The sequence below is a fragment of the Lontra canadensis genome, unplaced genomic scaffold (genome assembly GCF_010015895.1).
Source record: "Lontra canadensis isolate GAN:19392208 unplaced genomic scaffold, GSC_riverotter_1.0 scaffold17, whole genome shotgun sequence".
NCBI classification, from domain to species: Eukaryota; Metazoa; Chordata; class Mammalia; order Carnivora; family Mustelidae; genus Lontra; species Lontra canadensis.
Window position 1 is genome coordinate 19,186,395 of NW_022631011.1, and position 13,149 is coordinate 19,199,543.

At 36.1% G+C, this 13,149-nt stretch overlaps 1 protein-coding gene across 9 annotated transcripts in view; it reads left to right on the forward strand.

The window, feature by feature from the left end:
* The window catches only part of SS18 (SS18 subunit of BAF chromatin remodeling complex), an 89,566-nt gene that overhangs the window by 50,519 nt on the left and 25,898 nt on the right, over positions 1-13,149 (forward strand). The gene's annotated exons all lie outside the window — the stretch shown is intronic.

Genomic DNA, 13,149 nt, shown 5'->3' on the forward strand with positions numbered 1-13,149 from the left:
CCAAATCGGTGCAAAGACTATTATAACAAAAACTTGCAGACCTACCACACAAAATATATCTTTTCAAAAAGCTGCACAAAAAGTTGACCCCCTTAAATTTGTTAATTATATATTACTGTGTTCATGATCATTTAAAAAAAATTTCAACAGTTACTTTTTTTGAGCTTAAAAAATGCATATATGACAATGGTATTGTAATTGGTGCCCACTTCTAGTTGATTTGTTGGTTTATATGTATCTATGACTTGAGAAGATAGAAATATTTTTTAATTTAGCAACTAGATTTATTATTGTAGAATAGTATTTTTCTCTGTGTTCTTTTAGAGGGTGTATTGCTTCCAGATAAAATGAAAGGTTTAGGAAGTTTTTTTGTTTTGTTTTGTTTTGTTTTTAAAGATTTTATTTATTTATTTGACAGAGATCGCACGTAGGCAGAGAGGGAGGCGTGGGGTAGGGGGAGCAGGCTCCCCACTGAACAGAGAGCCCGACATGGGGCTTGATCCCAGGACCCTGGGATCATGACCTGAGCTGAAGGCAGAGACTTGAACCCACTGAGCCACCCAGGCACCCCAGTTTAGGAAGTTTTAAATTTATTTCTTATACTGCTGGCAAAATCTTGTATATGGTCAATCCAACATATGCTTTCCTGTTATTTAGGTAAAAGTTCAGGGCTATTAAAAATGAATCACCATTGTCTTACATAATTGGATCTGCTTACTCCTATGTACAGCATAAACTTCACTAGAATTCAAATACTTGAATTCATTAGAATTACCCCCCCAAAAAAAGGAAGTTTATCCCTACTGTTCACACTTTTGTTCTAGTGCCTAAAACAATGTCTGATGGTAAGCATACAGAAACCTGTTTCTTCAGTGAATAGGAATTAAACTCAAATATCATGTAGTAATCTGGAAAGACAGAGTTAGTAACTTAAATATATTTCTTTAATAAGCAACAGTATATTCATTAGAGTATTAAAAGTCAAGTTAAAATAGCAAGGCTTTCTGAAAATGACCAATAGTCACATTTGATAGAATCGGCATATTTTTTATTCCTAGGCATTAAAGATTATAGCTTTTCTCATTTAACATCATTTTACTAATTACATATTCAAACATAAGGAGTTTTCACAAATTACTGTATTTGTGTTAAAACATGTATTTCATAAGTTCAGTGTGTATAATTCTTCAAACTTGGTTCCAGATCTTGGCCCTGTAGATTATTGTATGTGAGACCTTTGAGTAAATTACTTAATAATAAGTAAGGTTAAGTGAAACGATGCAGCTTAAAACCCTAATTCAGTAATTGTTTGCATAATTTGTATGAAATTATTTGGTCAGAATAAAAAATGCTTTTTTAAATAACAAAAAAGTTTGAGATAGTTTGTCATTTGTTGTTTCTTTTAAGCACATCAACTTTGTTTCTGGTTTTAGTTTTGTTTGAATAGTATTAAGAAAGTCCTGATTCATTTAGGTAATAAGTTGAAAACGATAATGGTCTGATCTGGAGGCTTGATATTAGAATAATGGGAACTTTTTCTTTCAGTACATTTATTATGTAAATATGGAGAGCAAAAAAATATGAAGGGCAAAAAGTATATATCATCATAGCCAGGAGTGTTATATTTATCATCTTATTATACAGTGAATTTTTTTTTAAGATTTCATTTATTTATTTGACAGAGTGAGAGAGATCACAAGTAGGCAGAGGTAGGTGGGCGGTGGCGGGGGAAGCAGGCTCCCTGCCGAGCAGAGAGCCCAATGTGGGGCTCGATCCCAGGACCTTGAGATCATGACCTGAGCCGAAGGCAGAGTGGATTATTGTCTGGTAATAGCTGTACCAAGTAGATATGCTTGAGAAAAGCCTACCACTTACTTGTGTATGTATATTGTAGTAGTGTATTTCCTTGTGCCTCTTTGTTTTCAATATTTATGGATCTACCTCATTTTAAAAATAGCCTTCATTATATGGATCTAGCATAATTTATTTAACAAAACTATATCCACTTTTAATAATGCTTCTAGTCTTTTATTAATACAACTACTTCTGGGACAAACTTTTTTTTTTTTTTTAAGATTTTATTTATTTATTTGACAGAGATCACAGGTAGGCAGAGAGGCAGTCAGAGAGAGAGAGGAGGAAGCAGGCTCCCTGCCGAGCAGAGAGCCCGATGCGGGGCTTGATCCCAGGACCCCGGGACCATGACCCGAGCCGAAGGCAGAGGCTTTTACCCACTGAGCCACCCAGGCGCCCCAAACTTTTTTTTTTATGTTGTGTTTTTCACCATACAGTGATCTTTAGTTTTTGATGTAGTGCTCCATGATTCATTGTTTGTGTATAACACCCAGTGTTCCATAACCCCCCTTCATTTTTCCCTTCCTTTTCCTAATGTCTTTGAAACTATTCCTTATGTTCCACAAATAAGTGAACCCATATGATAATTGACTTTTTCTGCTTGACTTATTTCACTCAGCATAATCTCCTCCAGTCCTATCCATGTTGATGGAAAAATTGGGTATTCATCCTTTCAGATGGCTGACTAGTATTCCATTGTGTATATGGACCACATCTTCCTTATTCATTCATCTGTTGAGGGGCATCTTGGCTTTTTGTATAGTTTGGCTATTGTGGACATTGCTGCTATAAACATTGGAGTGCATGTGGCCCTTCTTTTCACTACATCTGTATCTTTGTGGAAAATACCCAGTAGGAGCAATTGCTGGGTCATACGGTAGCTCTATTTTTAATTTTTTGGAGGAACCTCCACACTGTTTTCCAAAGTGGCTGCACCAACTTCCATTCCCAAAGGTGTAGGAGGGTGCCCCTTTCTCCACAACCTCTTCAACCCTTGTTGTTTCTTGCCTTGTCAATTTTTGACATTCTAACTGGTGTAAGGTGGTATCTCAGTGTGGTTTTGATTTGCATTTCCCTGATGGCTAATGATAATGAACATTTTTCTATGTGTCTATTAGCCATTTGTATGTCTTCCTTTGAAAAATGTTCACAAGTTCTGCCCATTTTTTGACTTGATTATTTGTTTTTGGGGTGTTCAGTTTGAGAAGTTCTTTTTCGATCTTGGATACCAGCCCTTTATCTGTGGTGTCATTTGCAAATATCTTCTCCCATTCTGAGGGTTGCCTCTTGGTTTTGTTGACTGTTTCCTTTGCTGTGCAGAAGCTTTTTATCTTTGTGAAGTCCCAAAAGTTCGTTTTTGCTTTTGTTTCCCTTACCTTGGAGACATGTCTTGAAAGAAGTTGCCATGGCTGATGTCGAAGAGGTTATTGCCTGTGTTCTCCTCTAGGATTCTGATGGATTCCTCTCTCACATTGAGGTCTTTGATCCACTTTGAGTTTGTCTTTGTGTGTGTTATAAGAGAGCGGTCAAGTTTAATTCTTTTGTATATAGCTGTGGCACAAACATTTTTGTATATATATTGGAGTACTTACACAAGAATCTTGTAGAATAAATTTTGGAAATGAAATTGCTAGGTAAAATATATAAATACTTAAAATGTCTGAGAGACACAGATATTCAGACCATAGCATTAGTCATTTGCATTTTTTCTGTGAATTGCCTGTTTGTGTTCTGTTTTCTGTGGTTTGTTTATTATAAATTTGAAGGAGTTCTTTTTGGATTAAGGCTGTCCTTTATTTCGTATATGTGAAAACATTTTTAAGTTTTAGGAGAATAGGAATTTAACTTTTTAGAATAGCTCATTCTACTAGTAGGATTCTGAATGGTAACGTTACTTCCGTGGAAAAGCATAGTTAGTTATTAATTATGTCAGGCCTTTCATTCAACATTTGTTAAATTATGGTCCAGATAGACTTAACGTAATAATTATTGATAAAATACTTCGGAGGACTCAGCATTCTTACTGGTGTATTAAAACATCTGAAAAGTCTTACAGTAAAGGAACTGATTTGATTTTGGTTAACACAAGCGTATTACAAGTATAACACAAGTAGCAATACTTGTTGTTGTTGAGGGTGCATATCAGAAATATGAACTAATATTTAGTGAGTGCCAGGTACTGTGATAAAGTATGTGTCTTCTTTAGTTTAATCCTCACAACATCTTTGAGTAGGAGTACTCTTATTATCTTCATCCCATGGGTGAGAAGACACATCCCATGGAAATATAGGCAGGCCTCATTTGTACAGTCTTGGTATGCATGAATTTCAGTTACCACAGTTTATCTAAATGACACCTTTTCCCTAAGGACATGGTACAAATTTTAGTTATGGTATTTTATGGTATATGAACTGTGAGTCCTTACGTGAAGTACAAACTTAGCTTCTCTCTCTTCAGTTTACGAGTCACTGCATGAATAACAGATGACTGTCGTCATCAGTGACTATTCATGTCACTTTTAGATGTTGTCAGTGATTGGCCACTGTGTATCTATCATTTATGCACACAGGGCAGAGTATGTAATTGTGTTGCTTCCTTGGCTCCCAGTTACAAACCTATGTGATACTTTACAAAAGATAAAAGTGTAGCAGGGAAATGAGAAGTAATACTGCTGGAAATGAAATCCAAATCCTTTGTAAAGAGAGTTAGAGAAGAAATTGCTGACTGGGGGATGTTGACACTGCTGCTGTTTGAGAGACCCTAGATGTGCTCTGCAGGTGCTTAGTGAAGGTGAACTCACTGACATGACATGAGAAAACTGGTTGTGATGAAAAGAATGAAGATGTCCCAGAGAAAGACCAGCAAAATACTTCATATGGAAATTCTTGGAGACATTTCATAACATTGAAAGTACAAAGGATAAAATGCTGGAATCTGATCCATATTTAGAAAGGAAAATGACAGTTGGCCAAGCTGTAGAAAAAAATGCTAGCTCCGAGAATTCAGCCAACTGCAAAGTTACAGGGAATGGTTCCTAAGATCGGCCTCACTTCCGACACCAATTGCAAGTTCTAAGGTTCCCAAAAGTGCCCTCAGGGTCAGTAATTTATTGGAAAGGCTTGCAGAACTCACGGAAAACTGTTATACTCACAGTTAAGATTTATTACAGTGAAAGGATACATCAGCCAAGGGAAGAAGTGCACAGAGAAAAGTCCAGAAGAGGTACCAGAAGTGGTTTGTCTCTTCATGGGAGTCAGGATGCTCTCCTGGTCCCAGCGTGTGATGATCAGCAAGGGAAGTTCACTTGAGCCTCAGTGTTTAGCGTTTACATAGGCACTCCATTATGGAGATCTGATTGATTGTCCAAGTTACTAATCTTAGTCTCTAAAGTGTAGTCCTTCTGGGCATGATCCAGAGCCCCCACTCAGGTTCAGGAGTTCTAATTTAATCAATACAGTAAAACTTCAATATGAATAAAACACTACAGTACTATTTTTCGCCTTTCAAATACAACCTAGAAAATGTACAAATGAAGAAATTATTTCAAATATTATATTCCATGAAAATATCATGCTTGGTTTCTAGTGGATTTGAATGTCTGAGAATTGTGTGTATACTCCTTTCTCTTCACTGTTAAAGTTGCTAAATCTATGTAATATTGCTAATATTGCAGGTTTCTGTTAGTTACATTTTTAGGTTTACACAGTCATTATGTTATAGTTCAGGTTAGATATTTTGATTATAATTTGATCATTGCCATATTAGATGGATTTTTCAAGGTTTACCTTCCCCAATGATGACAGTTTTCTGGTTATAAAAATAACTAATATTTAATATGAAATACCTGGAAAATACTGAAAAGAATAAAGCCTAAAATAAAAATCACTTCCAATCTTACTCTGTAAGTTTTAAGTTACTCTGCAGACAAACTGCAGTCCTTAAGTATAGTAAGTAGGCAGTATTTAGGGTCTTTGTAGCAGAGATTTGAGTACTTGTAATTACATAATTATTTCTCATACCCATTTAATTATTTTTCCCTAGACTCTAAGTTCTATGAAGTCAGGAACTGTGTCTTGTTCCCTCCTGTATCTCTCCTATTTGTTGACTGATACATTAGCTAGATTTCCTCATGCCATAACAACTTAGCAAACTAGCATTCTTCTCTATGCTTTGTCATCTGTCAACTGTCATTCCAGGAATGAACCAAAGAAAGAACTGTCAGTTACTGTCAGATAAAACAGATGATCATCAGTTTTACAAAAACCTTTTGGGCTTAGGGGACAAAATTCAGATGAATTTCTTCAGTAGATTATAAACTCAATTTCATTATGATGCATTTTTTAAAAGATTTATTGATTTGAGGGGCCAAACAGATTACTAAAATGTCTGTACCATTTTACAATCTCACCAGCAATGTAGGAGAGATCTGCTTTCTTCAGATCCTTGTCAACATTTGGTATTGTCAATATACTTTGTTTAATCTTAGCTGTTCTAAATGTATAGTGATAAATCACTGTGGTCTTAATTTCCATTTCCCTAATGGCTACTGATGCTGAACATCTTTTGTGTGCTTATTTGCCATCTGTATATCCTCTTCAGTGAAATGTCTCTTCTTGTCTTTGCCCATTTTCTAGTTGGATTGTTTTTTTTACTGTTGAGTTTTGAGAATTCTTTATACTTCTAGGATTAATTTTTAAATTTTCTCCCAATACTTTCTTATGTAAAATTCAAATATGCAGGAAACTTGAAGGATTGTACCTGTATGGTTGCCACCTTTGTTGTACAGTTAGTATTTTACTGGATTTGTCTATTATCTGTCTGGGGGACACCTGAGTGGTTCAGTCAGTTAAAAGTTTGCCCTCAGCTCAGGTCATGATCACAGGGTCCTGTGATTGAGCCCCCCATTGGGCTCCTTGCTCAGGGGAGCCTGCTTCTCTCCCTTTGTCTGCCACTTTCCCCGCTTGTGTGTGCATGGTCTCTCTATTAAATAAGTAAATAAAATCTTTTAAAAAATTAAAAATCTTTCCATTTACTAGTCCATCAATGCATCATATTTTTCAAAATGCATCTCAGAGTAATTTGTAGATATTAGTATACTTTACCCATTAGCACCTTAGTCTGCCTATCATTAGGGCTTAACATTTTAAAATTTTATTTTTTAAAATATTTTTTGAGGGGCACGTGGGTGGCTCAGTAGGTTAAAGCCTCTGCCTTCAGCTCGGGTTGTGATCCCGGGGTTCTGGGATCAAGCCCCGCATTGAGCTCTCTGCTCAGCAGGGAGCCTGTTTTCCCCCTCTCTCTCTGCCTGCCTCTCTGCCTACTTGTGATCTCTATCAAATAAATAAATAAAATCTTTAGAAAAATAAAATATTTTTTTCTTTAGGTAACATTTACATACAATGAAGTGAGTAGATCTTAAATATATCACTTGATGAGTTTCGATACATTTATAACACAAACCCCTTAAGATTTATTTTATAGCTAACATCTTAAGTACCCTATGGGATGCAGACCTATTCCAACTTAAACATTTTATGTGAAACATAATCTAGCTTCTTTTATGATACAAGTGGATGATTGGTTTTTCTTTCTCTTAGAACTCTATTTCAGTGTATAGTCCTGAGACTGTGTGGATCAGAATCATCTGGGGTAGTTGTTAAAAAAGATTTGTGTGCCCCATCCCATACCTGCTAAACCAGAATCTCTATGGGCAAATTTTAGAAATTAAATTTTAACAGATATTCTAAGTCATGCTTATATAATTTCCATTCCCTCAGGATTATTATGGGCAGGACAATGTCTTCCAGCTTTCTTGCTTAGTGACACTAAGCCATGTGTTCTAATGTAGCCCATCTCCATGGCTTTCAACTTGGGCTTTTGGAGTTCCTTTTGGTCAGCTACAATAGATATTTAGCAGTGACGTTGTTTTTAAGTTAATTTTACTACACGGTATAGTTGAAGCTATGTAAGAAGCCTCACTCTAAGGAAGTACTCAATCTTTTATTTTTCAGAATTTATTAAGCAACAGTACATCCCTTTTCTAATTTTCAGTCATCAGAAAGCTAAATATATAATCTCATTCTCAGACTAGTTTGTAGAGATGCCTATGATTTAAAATTACACTCTTGAGACTCCAGGATTTCTTGACTCAACACTGTTGACATTTTGAACTGCATAATTTGTTGTAGGGGTCTGTCCTGAGCCTTGTCTGGTATTTAGCAGTGTATCTGCCTGGAACCCACTAGGTGGCAGTAGCACCACCGCTCATGCCAGTTGTGACCACCAAAAATGTCTCTAGACTTGGCTAAAATGTCTCCTGGGGACAGAATCACGCAAGGCTGAAAATCACAGCTTTAAGAAATGGTTAGTGTAAGAAACTATATATAAAGATAGTTTGTGTTACTAAAGAAACAACAACAAAAGTCATTGGTATTAGTAAGTTCTATTACTTCTTAATACTTAAATGAAAAAATTTTTTTAAAGATTTTATTTATTTATTTGACAGAGAGGGAGACAGCAAGAGAGAGAGTATAAGCAGGGGGAGTGGGGGAAGGAGAAGCAGACTTCCCACCAACCAGGGAGCCTGATGCGGGGCTCGATCCCAGGACCCTGGGATCATGAGCTGAGCCAAAGGCAGATGCTTAACTGGCTGAGCCACCCAGGCATCCCTTTAAATGAAATTTTGTCTAGGAATTTCATGTTATGAAGAAGTTTGTATCTCTTAATGAACTGTCCTTTTTACTACCATGCTTCTGGTTTTTTTCATTGGCTACTAGGAAACTCAGCTAAGTTTGCATTAGTTACAGTGACTTTACTAAGTTTCTGGATTTTCTTAGTTACTTGGCTGTTCTTTTATCCTTGATATTTTATCTAAATGCCTTATTATGAACTACTGAAAACTCTTGATGAGGACAGATGTACATTTTAGGTAAGTAAAAAATCCTGTTCATTTTATTTAACTTTTTTAATTAAATTTTTAAAATTTTTATTTATTTTTAAGTATTTTATTTATTTGTCAGAGAGAGAGAGTGTGTGTGTGCTCCCTGCTGAGCAAGGAGCCTGATGTGGGCTCGATCCCAGGACCCTGGGATCATCTGAAAGCAGGTACTTAATTAACTGACTGAGCCACCCAGGCCTCCCTTATTTTATTTTTTTAAAGATTTTATTTATTTATTTGAGAGAGATAGAGCATGAGTGGGGAGGGGCAGAGGGAGGAGGAGAAGCAGGCTCCCTGTTGAGCACAAAGCCTAACTAGGGACTCAATCCTGTAACTCCAGGATCATGACCTGAGCTGAAAGCAGATATTTAACCAACTGAGCCCTTCAGGTGCCCCAGTCCTATTCATTTTAAAAGGCTATTCAATAGATAGTGGGTTAACAAATTGTGTTTTCTAGAATAGAGGGTTTTTTTTTTTTCTTGCAAATAAACTGTTGGTAATACCTTCAAATGAGAGCTAAAAATGCTTTAGTTTGAGATTAAAATTTTAAGGAACAGTAGTAAAATGAGAATAGGTGGTGAAATATGAATTGGAAATTAGGCTTGGAGGGTATTAGGCAGTTTCATAGTCTAATTCTTATAGATATAGTTGGGATGATGAAATTTCTTGCATTTTAGGATTTTTATATTATGTTAGTATGTATTATATACTATATTAGTATATTATTTGTATAGTAGCATTGTTATCGCTATATATTATAGTGTGTGTATATATACACACATATATATGTATATATTATTGATAGTATATTGTAGGTAATGTTACATAGAACTGTTATCCTGGGAGATATTACATGGGAGAGGTAGGATTTGACTTCAGAGAGGAGATACACATAGTGGTTACGATTATGACTGTAAAGTTGTCAGCATTTACTAGCTGTGCAACTCTAGGTAAGATTTGTGATGCTTATAAACCTTAAATTAAATTTTCTTACCTGTAAAGTTTTAGTATTACCTGTTTCATAGGGTTTGGGAGAATAAATAGTAGATAGAAAGCTCTTAGCTAGTACCTGGCCTATACTAAGTCCTCATTAACTGTTAGCTGTCATTTTTAACCTTTATTTAAAATAATTTGTAGATTAATGATACGATTTATAGAGCTTTAGTGTATTGGTTTGCATTTGAAGATGTGAATATGTATGTGTGTATGTATGTATACAGAATTTTAAAAAAAGACTATAACCCTAAATTTTTCACAGATTAATTAAAACTTAAATGTTATCTTTTTAGTTGAGTCTCAAAATATTCTTTTTGTGACCAGTAACTTAAGATACAATTAAGTATTAACCATCTCACTGGAGCAAAGAATTCCAATAATAAAAAACATGGTGATATGGGAATATTTTACATATGTTTAAGATACAAGATATTATTTCCATAGAATATCTGTTAGGTATAAAACTCAAAATGGAAAGAAATAATGTGATGAACATTTGTTATATGTCCTCTTAAAACACTTCCATAAAATGTAGACAATTAAGGCATTAGGATCTTAGTGTATATATCATCACACTTTGTGGTGCATCTTAGCATCAAAATGATTTATATAAAAGATGAAGAATAATTTTTAAGCTATACAGTAATGTGTTGTGTCCTTGCTTACGAAAATGGTTATAATGGACTCATTTTGTAGTCTTCCGTCTGTAGTACAGACTTTTAGAACTTATTTTGGGATTTAGCTTATTTGGGATTTAGAACTTATTTTGAGATTCAGCTCTCATTCCTGTTAGTGTCTCAAGGGATAGTAGACATTTGCCAGTATAGCATATTTCATTGTCATAAGGAAAATAATAATATTCTTAAACAACCAGAGTTGAAGTCGTAATTTTTTTTTAAGGGGTAAGGCTTCAAGGAAAAAGATGAAAAGCATCATGTGTTAGCAATGCTATCCTTCTCCATTCTCTGTGGTTTTAGGTTTGATCCTGACTGATGTTGAGGATCCTCAGAGGGAGGGAAGTGACAGAGAATAAAAGAAGGGTGGTAATTGAGCTCTTTGGGATTGAAGCTGCTGACAGTCCCAGAAGATAAAGCACAAGTGGCATGGTCTTTTCTGTCTAGGGCTTAAGCTAGAATTGCTTTTCTTCTTTAGAGCAAAGCTTAGAATTTTTTTGTTATTGTATCCTTTCGGATTTTCCCCCACTATTACGTTATTGCTTTCTTCCTCCTTTATTTTAAATTTTGGTTCCAATGCATATTATATGCATTAGTTTTATAGTTAACCTTGTGTAAGACAGGAGGTCTTTAATCAGTGTTGGAGAAGAGAATCAAGGCAAAACGTAAATTATGCATGCTAGTATTCAGTACTTTATTATATACAAAATATACCTTAAAAATTGTAAGTTCCATTAAACTGGTTTTTTAAATTAATTTATTTGGAGAGAGTGCACTTGTGCATGTATGTTTATGATTTGGGATGGGAGGGCCGGGGAGAGAGAGAGTCTTAACCAGCCTCCACACTCAGTGCAGGAGCAACCAGGGGCTCCATCTTCCACCCCTGAGATCAAGACCTGAGCTAAGATCAGGAGTCCAACACTTAGGGATGCCTGGGTGGCTCAGTCGGTTAAGTGTCCACCTTTGGCTCGGTTCATGATCCCAGCTTCCTGGGATCAAGTCCCAATGGGGCTCCGTGCCCAGGGGAGAGCCTGCTTCTCCCCCTGCTTATGCTCCCTTGCTCTCTTTCTCTGGAAAAAAAAGAAAAAAGAAATTTAAAAAAAAAGTCCAATGCACGACTGTCTGAGCTACTCAGACACCCCTTCTACTGGTTTTAAAACTTCAATTAAACTAGTTTCAAACGTATGTTTTGTCTGGTTCCCAGTTGATTATCTTGATCTTTGCATTCGTTAGCTAAAAACTTGAAAATTAGAATCCTTACCTCTGGTAGTTGAGGTTTACATGAAATAAATGTGAAAGTGTATCTGGCAGTGTTAGGTTCTCTTCCCTTCCATTCTCCACTGAGCCATCTTATTCCTACTATTAAGAGTTTTTATTCCTTGTTGAAAGAAAAGTCCTAGAGTAGCCTTTAAAAGGTTTGTATTTAGGGTAAAATCAGAAGGAAAAATGAATTTGAAATGAAGTAGAATAGTGAAAGAAGACAAATAGACAAAGAGCTCTGATAAAATACTTTAGGTAACACAGTTCTTCAAATTAGAAGAATTAAATTCTTCCTGCTATGTTGCTGCTTTTGTATGCTGCTAATATGTTTAAAGAGATGAGCAGGGGGGCACCTGGGTGGCTTGGTGGGTTAAAGCCTCTGCCTTCGGCTCAGGTCATGATCCCAGTGTCCTGGGATCGAGCCCCACATTGGGCTCTCCTCAGCGGGGAGCCTGCTTCCTCCTCTCTCTCTGCCTGCCTCTCTGCCTACCTGTGATCTCTGTCTGTCAAATAAAAAAAAAAAAAAAAAAAAAAGATGAGCAAAGGGACCCCTGGGTGGCTCAGTCAGTTAAGCCCCTGCTTTCAGCTCAGGTCATGATCTCAGGGTCCTGGGATCCAGCCCCTTGTCTAGCTCCCTGCTCAGCAGGGAGTCTGCTTCTCCCTGTCCTTCTCCCTCCGCCCCTCTCCCTCACCCCCTCTCCCTCACCCCCCTCAACTCCTGCTTATGCGCATACATTGTCTCATCTAAATAGATAAATAAAATCTATTTTTAAAAAGTGAGCATGTTTTGTTTTAACTTTTATTTAAATAAACAATGAGCTATTGACTCATCTGTATAATTTTGCCTGTAAAAGTTTTCTTGGCCCTCTAATCATTCCTTTTGTGCTTAAATTGTCCATAAGTCTATAAAGGAGTATGTAGCTGTTTAAGCAGTAAACTAGGGGATGACTCATACATACTTCTGAGACAGTAATGGTTTTAATGGTAGAATGATGAGTTCTCCATACCATAACTTGACCCAGTGAACTTCCGAGGAACTCTTTACATTGTTAGATGGCAGAACTTTATGGCCATTGTTGATTATTTCATGTGATATATTTTACCATTGCCATTGTGATACTATAGCCGTGGTAGTTTGGCAACTTCAGCATTGCTTGCTTTGGAAATTGTGGTTCTGATATCTGAGTCTGCTTTATTACGTTTTTTTCTGCCTGGGTATTTTTTACGGTGTGTGTGTTTGAACTTACTAAGAAGCACTACAGCCCTTTGATTTCAGTAAGGTTTTTTTTTTCATTTATAAATCTTACAGTTGGAAAAGGGAAAGAAGACCCTTTAAAGTTTTGTCCTAAAATTAATGTTAGTGAAATTCCACCTGTGTAAGTGTATTTATAAGTGTGTAATTTCCATGTCAATCATTATATAATGAAA